Source organism: Octodon degus, unplaced genomic scaffold (genome assembly GCF_000260255.1).
Source record: "Octodon degus isolate 3935 unplaced genomic scaffold, OctDeg1.0 scaffold00023, whole genome shotgun sequence".
NCBI classification, from domain to species: domain Eukaryota; kingdom Metazoa; phylum Chordata; class Mammalia; order Rodentia; family Octodontidae; genus Octodon; species Octodon degus.
The window spans coordinates 16,298,547-16,311,525 of NW_004524599.1; the positions used below are offsets into that span (position 1 = coordinate 16,298,547).

A 12,979-nucleotide genomic window follows, 5' to 3' on the forward strand; every position below is an offset into this window, starting at 1 on the left:
ATCATATCATAGTGATATATGCGTACCTATGTTTACAGCAGCACAACTTGTAATAGCCAAATCTTGGAAACAACCAAGATGCCCATCACCTGATGAATGGTTGAAAAAGATGTGGTATTTTTATACAATGGAGTATTACTCAGCTATAAAGAATGATAAACTCGAAACCTTAATGTTTAAGTGGATGCCCCTTGAAGATATACTCATAAGTGAAATAAACCAGACCTACTTGTGTAAATATCATATTGTCTCCCTGGTATAACAACTCAAAAGAAGAATTACAAATAGAAAGTTTTAACACAATTAAAAGGAAAGCAAGAACTTGAGGATTGGACAATGAGAAGAGGGAAAGGAGAAAAGCTGGGAAATATGACAGGGGCAAAACCATACATTTATATGCACCAGATGGGTAAGGCAGTGATCCTGAGAAACATCAGCAGGTTTTTGAAATGAGCAGTTAATTGGTAGGATTCTCACCCTGACTAACTATATATGCTGATACCTGTGAACCAAGCAACTACACTGAAGATGTGTCACAGCCATTGCTTGACCAATTTGCTCTCTGTGAAGGCCTGAGAGAACATTTTCTCTCCATGTGACTCTCCTTAGGCACACTCTACATCACTTTCCTCTGTGGCCCCATAATCTCCTTGATCAGAAAATTTGGGACATCAGTGAGTTACAGGACGCTAGAGTACAGGTTCTCTTATATCCTGAGTCCTCACTGACTTTGAATGGCTAGGGCTAAAATGTTGGCTGACCTTGCAGCCTTTCTTTTCTCCAATTTTTGATCTGCAAACTTAGATTGGTAACCCTCCAGAAGAGAAGCTTTTTATTACCCTACAACATATGCAGTTTGGTTTATCCTATTTGCCTTAATATTAAACATTTTAGGCATAACATGGAACAGGTATTTTCCATCCAGAATTGATGTGTTAAACATTAAGTCCTTACAAAATATCCTCATGGCTGACACTGACAAAGGATCTACAGAGTGTGGTACAGGGCTACAGGATAAATCCTGAGGGGACTTGACTGACTTTATCAGATACAAAAGTTACATTTCTTGTTATATAGGTCTTGCTTTATCTTGGTCTTAACCATGCAACAGAAAAGTATAAAAATTAGGTATATAAAGTAAAGCCATATTAATATGCTGAGCTGTGAAAGGCTCAAGTCAACTACTTCTGCAGATAACCCACTACTATTGTGGAAAGTTGGACTGTGTTGGATTATTTTGCTGAATTCAAGCACCTATAGTACTTAGATGCCAATAGAATGCCCATCTCTGACAGGACTAAACAAAAAAAGGGGATGCAAAGGAAGGACCATGTTGTATTTGTATATACAGAGTAGTTAGGATAGATATGCAGCGGCTTTAGCTTGGTTCAATGAGAAGAAAGAGTTTTACTAATAGTGTTTGCACAGGATGTCCTGTCTCCTTCTTGTACTGTGGAGAACCACAAAGAAGATAACAATGTGCAAGGTATTAATTGTTGAAGCTGTCCTATTAATCAGCTTTGAAACTGTCTCTTTGAAACTGATATTTGTTTCTCAATAAAATAATTTTTAAAAAAAAGCATGGCTTTCTCTGCTGCAATAAGGACCTCAGCGCCTCCTCTGCCCTGTAGTTATCGCTGTGGCCAGCTGCACAGACACCTGAATTGGAGGCAGGGACAGGAGCAGGACAATCTCATGCCTGCAGCCAGAAACCCCCAGTCCTCCAGGGCTACAAAGCCCCTGAGTCTACATTGAAAATCAAGCACTTAACTTGTAAACTTTGACAAAATAACAGCCTACTCCAGTTTCTTCAGAGGGGTGTGAGTTTTCCTTAAAAGAGTGGTGAGGAAGTGCAGAACAAGATGGAAGACAGGATTCGGAAACAAGGCCAAAAGTAAACTCAGTTTTTCTTTCCCTTTTCATTTTTCATATGCTACAGTGTTCCTGTATTATGTTAATGTCATCAGTTATGAGAAGTGATAGACATTTCAGCCTGACTGTTCTAGCCAAGCTCTGGAACTTGAGTACAAAGGTTCTCTTCTGTACAAATCACTGCACTGTATCAAGAGCTAGTATGAACAGGATGAATTGAGGGAAATCCTAACGGGTATGGAGCAGACAGTTTCTTTAGAATACATTGAGTGAAGGGAATTCCTTCCTACTTATAAAAAAAAAAAAAAAGTAAGAGCTAGTAAACTTTTAAGCCACCAGAAATCTTTCAGCTTTGATAAGGATTTGACTGTAATGAATTTGAGTCTGAATATTGAAAAAAATATACCCAACAAAAATGGTTTCTGTGGGGGCACATAATTGATGGCAAAGAAAAGAATGTTCCACACCTACTCTATTAAATGGGCTATCACACTACCCTTGAATTCTTCTCACTGATGGTTTGGGACACGGGTGAGAAGCTGATGAGGATTTCTGCTACCAGTGACACAGATCTATGTGGACAATTAGGGAGTTATTCCTAATGAAGACACCTTTTGTGGACATCAACTTTATCAAATCAAGAGTAGAAATATTTAAATTTTTAATCAATCAGGACAAAGGCTTCAGCTTTAAATCCTTGCACTTTCAAAGTTTGAAACTCCATTCAAAATGACTTAGTTTTAAAGGACTGTGTCACATGGTCCCATTTATGAAGGCCAACAATAGTAATCAATGATTCCCAATTTTGAAAATTAAACACTCCATGTTTTGATTTTCAGCTTTTCTTATGATTTGAAGATGTGCCTTTTATTGGGTAATGTCAGTTCGCGAATGCACTAATGTGATTTCACCGCTGTAGTGTTACACGGTCGCGGGTGTGGCCTTCGCTCACAGTGACCGGGAAGGAAAGGAGTTTTCATAAAACTCGCAGCTCTGATTGCACAGCCCACTTGCTTCTGAAGTTGCCCTGTGGAAGCAAGGGGCGCTCTCTTTCGAAGCTACTTTGTGAACTTGACTTTGTATTTTCTCTCAGCTCTAAATGCAGTTAGGTCCTTTTGGAGGTCAGGGTGCCGCATGTCACAGGCGGCCTTACTTGTGTGCCACGAGGAAGTGCAAAGACTGTTAACAAGAATGGAAGTCATTGGGAAGACACAATTTCATTTTTTTAAATGGTAATCCCCAAGATTTTCTCCAAGAAACTAAATTGTTATTTTACATTTTATAACTTAAAGGCAGCTATTAGTACATTTCTGCAATTATAGCAGGAGACCAAAACATTTTTGTGTATAAGAATGGAGCATACATTTCTTTGGAGTTATTAAATCCATTATGTCTTTTACATAATGGACAAATCAAGTTTTAAAAAATACATAACTTAGCTTGTTTTCTGGTTCTGTTGACCTGCAAGAGAATATACTTTTGCATACACAGTTGAATGTTTTACAATTTATGTATACAAGAAATTGTAGGCATTAAAAATATTTTATTGATTTAAAAAAATCCCGAGTCCCCGCCCACCCCAGGACAGCTGCCTCTGGTCCTGTGATCCATCCGATGTCATCCAGGCTCCAGGGGGGCTGCATGTGGGTGTGACGAGTGAGTGGGGGGCGGAGGGGCGGGGTAGGTTCTTGCCCTGGGGACTGAGTTTGAGCAGAGACCAGGGTACCGCAAGGTGGCGCCAGTGTACAGGCCACAGCCTTCCTGTCGGCCTTGCAGCAGCTCCACCCTCCTGCTCCTGCTCCGGGTCCAATCGAGGTCGCTCCGTACTCTAAGCCTGTACAGGTCTGGTCTTCAGTGGAACTCATCCCAGCAGACAGATGCTTTCTCTCTCTTCAGCCCGCCTCCCCTGTGGGGTTGGAACTTGTCTGCACCACCTGAAGGCAAAACCCAGCGCCGGAGAGGAGCTGCAGAGCAGCAGCAGGGAGTGCGCCTGTGCCAGGAAGGAGGGAGTGAGGAGGCCTGGGCTTCCCGGCGGCGCGGGGAAGGGGAGGAGCGGGCCCAGGGGCGAGGACTCGGGGCCTTCACAGTGCGTGACTTTCACTTCGGCTCCGAGGACCCTGGGAGGAATATGACTGGCGGAGAGCGCGCTGTATCCTCAGTTTGTTGGGGTTGCTTGAGAGCGGTCACAGGAGAACCACAGTGCTCTCTCTGACTCCAGGGCGTTGGTCGCAGATTCAGTCTGCTGGATCAGAGGAACTGAAAGACGGCAGCCTGGCGCCCCCAGCTGGCCTGCCCCGAGCCGCCCTGCAGCTGCAGCTCGGAGCTCAGAGCAGAGCTGACGTCAGCCCGCCTCAGGCAGCAGCTCCTGCCTTGCTCCTTCGCGCTCCGGTGCCCTGCTGAACGTGGCACGGGGATTCTCCATAAATAGACTCGAGAATAGCACAGGGAGGGCCCCTGAGGCCAGGTAGAGTCACTCCGTGCTCAGCACTCTGCTCTGCCTCTCTGTCCCTTCTGCGCCCTTGCTCCTCGTCCTCCTGTTCCCATCCTCTCATCCCTGACTCTGTCCTGCTGCTCAGGAGAGCCGCTGGCCTGATGGGGAAGCGCAGGGGTTCACCTGGCCCCGCCCTGTCCTGTGCGACTGTGCACACCTGTCCGTCCACCTGTGCGGAGGAGCAAGCTCCGGGTTTCCCTCAGGCTCTCGGGCTGCTCTGCGCTGCTGCCACCCTCACACTTCGCTGACTCCCCTGAAATCTGGGAATACTTTTTGAAAGAGAGTGGTAGGAAATGCACCTTTTGGGTAATGCTTGAAATAATTGGAAGCTTCGCAATGAAAACCAAAAGCACAGCTTCCCTGCAGTGGAACCTGGCAGTGGACACTCGGGGGAGCTGCCTGATGCAGCCCTTCCTCTGCCTCTAGACTGCATCAGGAACCCACTGTCGGAAGCCAGAGAGCGCCTTTGCCATCCGTCTTTTGAAGCTTCTGGGTCAGGACCACCCTGCACGCAATATTTTCTTCTCTCCTGTGAGCATCTCCGCGGCCTTGGCCATGGTCCTGCTGGGGGCCAAGGGCAGCACAGCAGCCCAGATAGCCCAGGTAGGCCCGCCTCTCCCCATCTGCCTGTGACATGAGGTTTTGTGCTTTGCTGTGGGTGTGAAGAGGCTGGGGACAAAAAACAGTAACATTTCCTGGCATTTCCTCTTGGGAATGAGCTGAGGCTAGGGTGGCGCTGTGGTGGGGCATTGCCTAGCGTGTGATCCCAGCACCACAGGAGTAAAGAGGAGAAAAGGGTGCTGGAATTTCCTAACGCAAAAGGCCTGAGATCTAGTTCCTTTGGAAGCTCAGCACTTCACAGCCGTAACGACCCACCACTGGCTTGCTACTCGGTCAGGATACAAACAGAACAAGGCAAAGCTGGGCTAGGTTCCAGGCTTCCATCCCTCTAGGGACTCAGGAGGCTGTGACCCATGCCAGGGCCCATCTGAAAGGTCCTGGGACAGGTCCCTGCACCTGTGGATTTACAGGGTGGACAGGAGACCAACCCCCAAGACCAATCCCTTGCACGAAGGTCTGCCCAGGCTTGCTGAGCTCTCTCACTTGGCTCTCTCTGTGCCAGCAGTGCCCAAGTTCCCTTCATTAATGCCAGCTGCTTTCCCATTTCTTCTTCCTTGTGGGAGGCCCTGAGGCAGACACCCAGAGGACAAGTTCCTTCTGGTGCTTCTTAGGTACATTTAGGCTCTGAGACCCCTGCAGAACCCTGTAAGGAACCCTGTAAGTCATGGACTCACAGCTCAAGTAAAGAGGCCTTCCTGGAAGTTATGGTGCCTTCCCAGGATCCCAGCCCTCAGGAGGATGAGGCACCCAGATTTCCATGACATTGAGTCCAGTCTGTCACACATATATAGATCCTGGCTCAACAATATGGAAGAAAAACAAATACTTTGCAAAGGATCATTCTTTGGAGCATTTATGAACAAAAAGAATTTTTTTTTGTAAACTCTTTGTGAGACCAGAGGGCAGTATTGACAATGGGCATTGACATCCACAGGAGCTGGCGTTCAGTGCTGAAGAGGACATTCACGGTGGCTTCCAGTCGCTTCTCACCCAAGTGCACAGGCCTGGTGCCCATATTCCTTCAGCATAGCCAACAGGCTCTTCGGAGAAGAGAGCTGCCAGTTCCTCTCAGTGAGTTGGGTCTTCACAGCAAGGAAAGTTACCTTAAAATTCCTGGTGGCCCAGAGCCCAGGCAGAGGACCCAGAGAACTTGAGGAACTGACAGGCAACTTGTTTTCTCTAATGACAGAGCTCTGAGGAAGCCTTCCATGACTTGCCATGTGAGAATCTGCACAGTTCTTTCATTCCTATTGAGTTTTTCCAGATTCAGCACTTCCCTACCTACAAGCTTGTGTTTGACATCTCTTAGACTCAGGGTGACATCTCCTAAGACACATATGCACCTTGTAATTTTCAAAGTACCACTGACTCAGAATGTTTGGCAGCTTCCTGAACTTTTGTGCAGCTCTGTGACCTCACCCAACACATCTCTGCCCAGTCATTTCAGCAGTCCTGTCAGAAGTTCTACCAAGCCAAGCCAGAGCAGCTGTCCTTTGCCAAAGATCCAGAGAGCACCAGGAAACACACCAATGCCTGGGTGTCCACCAAGACAGAAGGTCAGCCCTAGGGCTTCCTTCTGCTGCTTCTCTGTGTTTGGGCCAGAGCCTCTCATTTCCACATCAGGCAGTGACACATCCCACCTGTGGGCTCCAGTGTCCATGGTGGCTTCAGGTGTGAGCCATTCACACACCTGACCCCAACTAGGGCACTGCCATTTTGCTAACAAATGAGACCACAGCAGCTTATCAAATGGCAGGTAGTCTCCTTTATGACTCAGCAATTATGTCTCCCATTTATTCCTGGAATCTTTACCACTTATATCCTCTTGAAATAGCAAATAGCTAGGATGCTTGTACTTCATGAAAAGGAGCCCTTGATATCCAGGGGTTGAGGGGGGAATCTGGCGTTCCCACATTCTCTCCCCAGAGCAGCCTGGTGCTCTGCTGGAGGATCCAACAGCAATCTAACCCCCACCCACTCCCTTTGTGCCCCTGTTCTGCTGTCCCTTACACTGACCCTCTCTGCCCCATATTACCTCTGGGTGTGGGCCTGGAGCCTTAGACCACACACCCCATTTCACCACTGAGGGGACTGCAGTTCCCACCCAGCGCAGCTCTCATTTCCAGCCTGTGGGGTCTCCGCCCTGTCCTTTCCTTCTCATGGCAAGCTTTCCATGACTGACTCAGAAACCTTGGTCACCACCTTCCTTTGGGGAATTTCCCCAAGTGTGCACAGGCATGAACACTACTCCTAGGAGCTGATTTCACAGTTTAATTCATAGGAGTTTTATCTCAGCTAGGCTGAAAAGATGACGTTTAAGCCATCCAGGGTGCTCCCCTGCAGTTTGCTCATCCTGGCGTTTATGAAGAGTAAGTGAACGCATCTCTACTTTCCCCAACAGGCAAAACTGAAGAGCTGTTGGCCCAGAATCCAATTGGTGAGATGTGCAGGCTGCTTCTCATTAATGCTGTCTACTTCAGAAGAAGGTGGGAAGAACCATTTCTGAAGCAGAGCTCAAGGAGAATGCCCTTTAAAATAAACAAGATAGGGAGAAGCTTTAATCAAAATCCTTTGATTAAGGAATGGAGAAAAATATTTAACTTTGTAAAGTCATAAGTGGTTAAAAATATTTTGAAACAAAACTCTGAATTGAATTTTAAACTTAGGAGCACAATATTACATAGGAGTAAACAATACTTGCTGCTTATGATGTTTTGCCTAAATAAGAATTCTTCCTGTTTCAATATTTGTCCTGCATGTGTTGTTGCAAGATTTTCCTTTCAGTTCAAGTTGCCCAAGTCAAAAGAATAAATAGTGTGTTCTGATATTGTGGTGTATATATATGGGCAAGAAAATGTGAAAACAGATATATTTAATGAAATAATTCTTAAATGAAAATTAGCATTCATTTGAATTGTTGTTAGTTAACTTAAAAATTCTTAATTCAGTATTTGCAAGTTTCTAATATTAAGACCAAATGACAAAGACCTAGGCTTCACATTTTCAATTTAATTACATCAGAAGTTAAAACAGGTTGCTAAATAATCTACTGTCTTTTAAAAAGGTAAACAGCATAAAAAAATAATTAGGAGAAAAACAATTCGGACATTTACGCATGTTGAATTACCCCTGCATGTTCAAATAAGATGCGCTTCACATAACGATTCATGTATTTTTGAGGGCGTGGGACTGTGGCGCCCTCTACAGCCAAGCAGCAGCCCGGGGGGCTTCCTGGCTTCCCATCGGATGCTGCGGCCACAACAGCTCCCCAGCCGCTCCTGCCTCTGCCCACTCCGTGCACTTTCATGCCTGTGGGAAGCGCTGGCTGAGGTTTCCCCGGGGTCACCTAGCGCACAAATACCGCCGCCATCCTGGGTGCTGGCGCACTCAGGAAGCACCTCTGGGCAGTTTCCTTGCTCCCTGGAGAATCCCTGTGACATGCGTGCCCCTCTGCTCACCCCTCAGAAGGAGCAGAGGCCAGTGCAGATGATGTTTCAGGAAGCCACGTTTCCTTGGGCCCACGTGAGCGAGGTGGGCGCCCAGGTGCTGGAGCTGCCCTACCAGGGCCTGGGGCTGAGCATGGTCGTGGTGCTCCCATCAAAGGCGTGAAGCTCAGCAAGGTGAGCCAGGACCCTGGTGGGTGTGTTTTCCATCATCCCTGGAGCATCTGGTGACGTCCCAGTGTCCTTTTCCACCAGAACAGCAGTTGCAAGGACTCCTGCCCTTAGCTGTCCCTTTGTCCCCCTCCTGACCTTGGACACTCTTCTAAATCCACTCAGAGCTCCGCCTTGTCACGTCCAGAAGTGAGCTTCCCTGGAGTGAGCAGCTCCCTGGGATACTGTCCCCAGCACCCATAGTGAACTGGAGGGACGGAGCTGAACAGAGGCTCTGCACTTGTTAGAAGAAAAAAGTTCAAGACAGGAAGCTGCTTCAGACAGGACGGGACCCGGGGAAGGTTGGTACCCGTGAGTCTTTGACTGTAGCTGCTTGGTGACATTTTGGGGGCTCTCCCCTTCTGGAATCTGTCACTACTAGATTGGCTCCAGGGCTTTCTCTGGATTACATGAGGCACCGCTGCCTACAGGGGCTTTCATTTTAGTTACCTTAATCTGACTTCTTGGTGCCTGTTTGTCCTCCCAGGGCCCTGTCTCAGGGATGAGCAGGTGTTTGACTCCAGGCCTTTCTAGAAGGTCAGCTTGGAGTTCACAGGCAATGTGTGTATTGCAGCGCAGAGACCCTACACCAGTGGAGACGCCTGTGCAGGGCCGTAGGGCGGGAGCATGCAGGAGTTCTCCCTGCAGTGGGGCCCTGCGCCCTGCTGCTGCGCACTGCGCTGGGCCTGGAGGGCAGGATCTCGACTGTGTGTCCCTTGTCTCTGAGACCTGCCTGCGGGCTTTCCCTCGTGTAAGTCACAGTGCCATTTGTGCTATCTGGGTCTTTTATGTCTCGTTTTGCTTTTTTTTCCCATTCATTCCCCTTTTAATTTTTCCAATGGACTTCCTCTGTGAAGCCTTAAGTCTTCCTTGTCAGGATTAGCGAGGGAGCCCAAGGAGACCCTCGTGCTGTTCTCTTCCTCCTGAGGGATGCCATTCTCTGCAGCGCCGGCCCCTTCCATGGCGGCTCACAGCGGCAGCCCTTTTGTTCCTTGCTCACCAGGAATGGTTTGTCTGTTCCAAGGCTAAGCCTCATGTAGAAAGCCTAAAATCTCGGAAAGCCCAAATCCCCATGAAGTGCGTAGACGCTGGCTGGCAGTGTGGCAGTGGTAAAGGGCAGACAGAGCCCATCTCCTACCGAAGGTAGCCACACCGTGGGTGGCATCACAGTGGCTGGGAGCAGGACAAGCCAGAAACTCAGAAGCTTCCAGGCAGCTGCCCAGACAGTGTGTGACAGTGGGCACCACGTGGCTGCCCGACGAGGCTGGGCTGCCCCTGCAAGGGACCGGAGTGGGTGGGTACTGAGGTCTAAATAGTAAAGTCCAATCCTGGTCTTTCAGGTGCTAAAAGCTCTCACTTTTGAGAACTTCCGAACCTGGGCAAGTCCAGAGCACATGAGGAGCACTGAAGTGAAAGTTTTCCTTCCTGTATTTACACTGCATGAGAACTACGATATGGGCTCTGTGCTGCGGGGCCTGGGCGTGGTGTATGCTTTTCAGCGGGCCATTGCAGACCTGTCCGGGATGTCGGCTGACAGCAACCTGTATCTGTCCAAGTTCCTGCACCAGAGTGTGGTGGAGGTCAACGAAGAAGGGACGGAGGCTGCAGCAGCCTCAGCAAGCAAGATTCGAATGTATTGTTTAAGGGAATTGCCAGTGTTCTGTGCTGACCGCACCTTCCTGTTCTTCAACAGCACAGCAGGACCAGCAGCCTGGCAGGTTCTCCTCTCCGTGAGGGGTGCACCTCTTGTGCTTGGAAGCATTTCCATCTCTGTCCCCAAATCCTCACCCAAATTCCCTGAAGTTGTCTAATTAGAAAAGTCAAGTGCAGGCTGAGGGCAACCGTGCTCACGTCGGCACCGCCTGCCAGCACAGGCGCACGTGACGTGCTCTGCTCTCCTCCCTCCGCCACCGTTTCCACTCCCTCGTGCCAGAGAACCAGGACCTCTGGACAGCAGAGCTCCACGTTGAATCCAGGACACAGAGCAGATCCCGAGTGCAGCCTGATGGTCACAAACGTTTCTCGCACTTGTGCCCGTGCTCCTTACTGTGGTAACAGTGTGCTTCCTGGCACCTCCAGTCCTGTTGCACACGTGCCTTAACCCGACCGTCTAAGTACTAAGCCATGCTGCTAGACATTCTTATTCCAGTGATAGTTTTGCTGGTGCTTTGAGTTTTAAAGAAGTACACATTTTAATTTTATTTTTATCTGACATTTCCTGCTCAGCTGGTCTGTGCAGAGCACTGCATTAGACCCAGGGACAGAGTGGGGCTTCTTCAGCAGCTGCTCTTTATTGTCTGTGCCCAACTCACAGCTTTTAAGGCAACCAGGTTGCCCTATTTAATGCCTTCAGTCTTACAGGGATGATAAGTTTCTTCATGGGGTTTGATTTCTCCATCTCCATCTCTAGCAGTTAAATTCCATTCAGCACTTTAAATTCTTTTCAGATGTCTCCTTCAACAGAAATTTCCTTTTCTCTGGAACCTGATGTGCATCTTTGTACTCATGGCAGCTGCTCATCGTACCTGCTGTATTTAGTAGTCTTCTGCCCTCTTAGGTAGTCCTGCACATCGACCTTGCGGTCCAGGCATCAGGATTCCTTCGCCCCTGCCTGTGGGTCACTTACACAATACTAACATGCTCCTGATCATATGCAAGCTCTACCTGTTTCTAGTGGGCAGCCGTCACCAACTGAACTGAGCTCTTCTGGGATCCCACTCTTCATGACACATCCCAAAGTTACCAATCATAAGTGGTGCGTACAGGAAGTTGTGGAAGCAGCAGCTTTGTGCAGCTCCAGGAAGCTTTCTGTGCCCAGCAGGAAGCTGTGCCCCTGAGCAGTGTGTCCCCCTAGCTCCTGCCTGCCGCCCTGCACATCGCTCTTCTGTTTTCTCTCTGTGCATGTACCTCCTCTGAACAGTTCATATACATTGAAGCATATGCATGATCTTTGGTGTTGGCTGCTTTCGTTTACTGTAGCATTTTCTTGGTGCCTTCATCACTGTGCTGTGTCCCCTCTCTCTATGTCCCCATGCAGTATAATATTCCATTGCAGAAATACCCCACATGATGTACTCAAGCATCCATCTGGTTTTTCACTTGTTTGCTTATATGTAAATACGGGTGCTGCTCATCTGCATGTTAATGAATTTGCTAGGATATGCATTCCCATGCTGTTGCATGTGTACTCAAGTATAGTGGAATGGAATTGCTAGGTCGTACAGTAACTATACAGAGCTTTGTAGGGAAATCCCTGTTTTCCAATGTGGCTGAACTAGGGCAACTTGAATATATCAGATCTGTTACACAAAGACTATCATAACCAGATGAAACCTTATCAAAATTTTCAAGGAATTAACACTAGGATATATAGAGGACTCTATAACCGAGACAGGAAAGGCAGTAAATGAATAATCAGCAATATACATGTAAAGTACCGGAACATACTTCTGTATACTGAGGTTGGCATCAGACGGGAAGTTGGCTGCTCCAGCAGCAACCAGGAAGTGGGGCAACAGGGCCCTTAAAAAACTAGGAATGGATACCTGCCAACTAGCAAGTCCTGGCAGTGTCCCCGGGGCTATGTTCTCAGTTCGGTAGGTTTGCTTCTGGTACGTATCTTGCAGAGATGTCTTTGGGTAAATTGATGCAAGGATTAGTACTTGGGTTCTCACTTCAGCATGATTTGTGATAGGAAAAAAAAATGGATCTATTCATTCATTTCAAATGGAATGAGTAAGGAAAAGGTAGGACACACCTGCGGGTATATGCATGAATTAGAAGCGTGTTCATATGCCTTCAATGCCCTGATTTCTTGCATTAGGTGCAAATGACCCGCCACTTGTGAGATCCAGCACCCTGGTGTCCAAGCTTCCAACACAGAAGCCTTGATGGACACATGCAGACCACAGTCCAAACCTTTTCTAAACATACAGACATTCCTGACATCATGCATTGCAAAGTGACACAAACCCATTGCATGTCTTTATTATTAGTTTAGTGAGAACCTTTTCTTGTATTTACTGGATTTTGATTTTCCACTCCTATGATTTGTCTCCTCACATATCTAATTTTTGATTTGGGTGCTACTTTTACTAAATTTTAAATATATCTTTCCTTTTAAAGGTAAGATCTCTGTTGAGTAATTTCTAATTTTGTGGCCTGATTTTAAATTTTGGTGTGATGTTTTTCATGTAAGCAGGAGTCATGGTTAGTAGCCAGATGTCCTCCCAAAGCGTCCAGAGCAACAGGGGCATTTTCGGGATGTGGCTGGGTCGCGGGGGCAGAATACTCTCTGGATTAGTCCACTGGTGAGGTTGTAGCTCAGTGTGATGCTGGGAGA

General features: G+C 47.5%; 1 protein-coding gene and 1 pseudogene across 1 annotated transcript in view; one reads left to right on the plus strand and one right to left on the minus strand.

Moving 5' to 3' along the window:
* LOC101585144 (serpin B9-like) overlaps positions 1-12,979 on the minus strand; it is a 389,019-nt gene that overhangs the window by 341,175 nt on the left and 34,865 nt on the right. The window lies entirely within an intron of this gene.
* On the plus strand, positions 4,001-12,742 carry LOC101593021 (annotated as a pseudogene).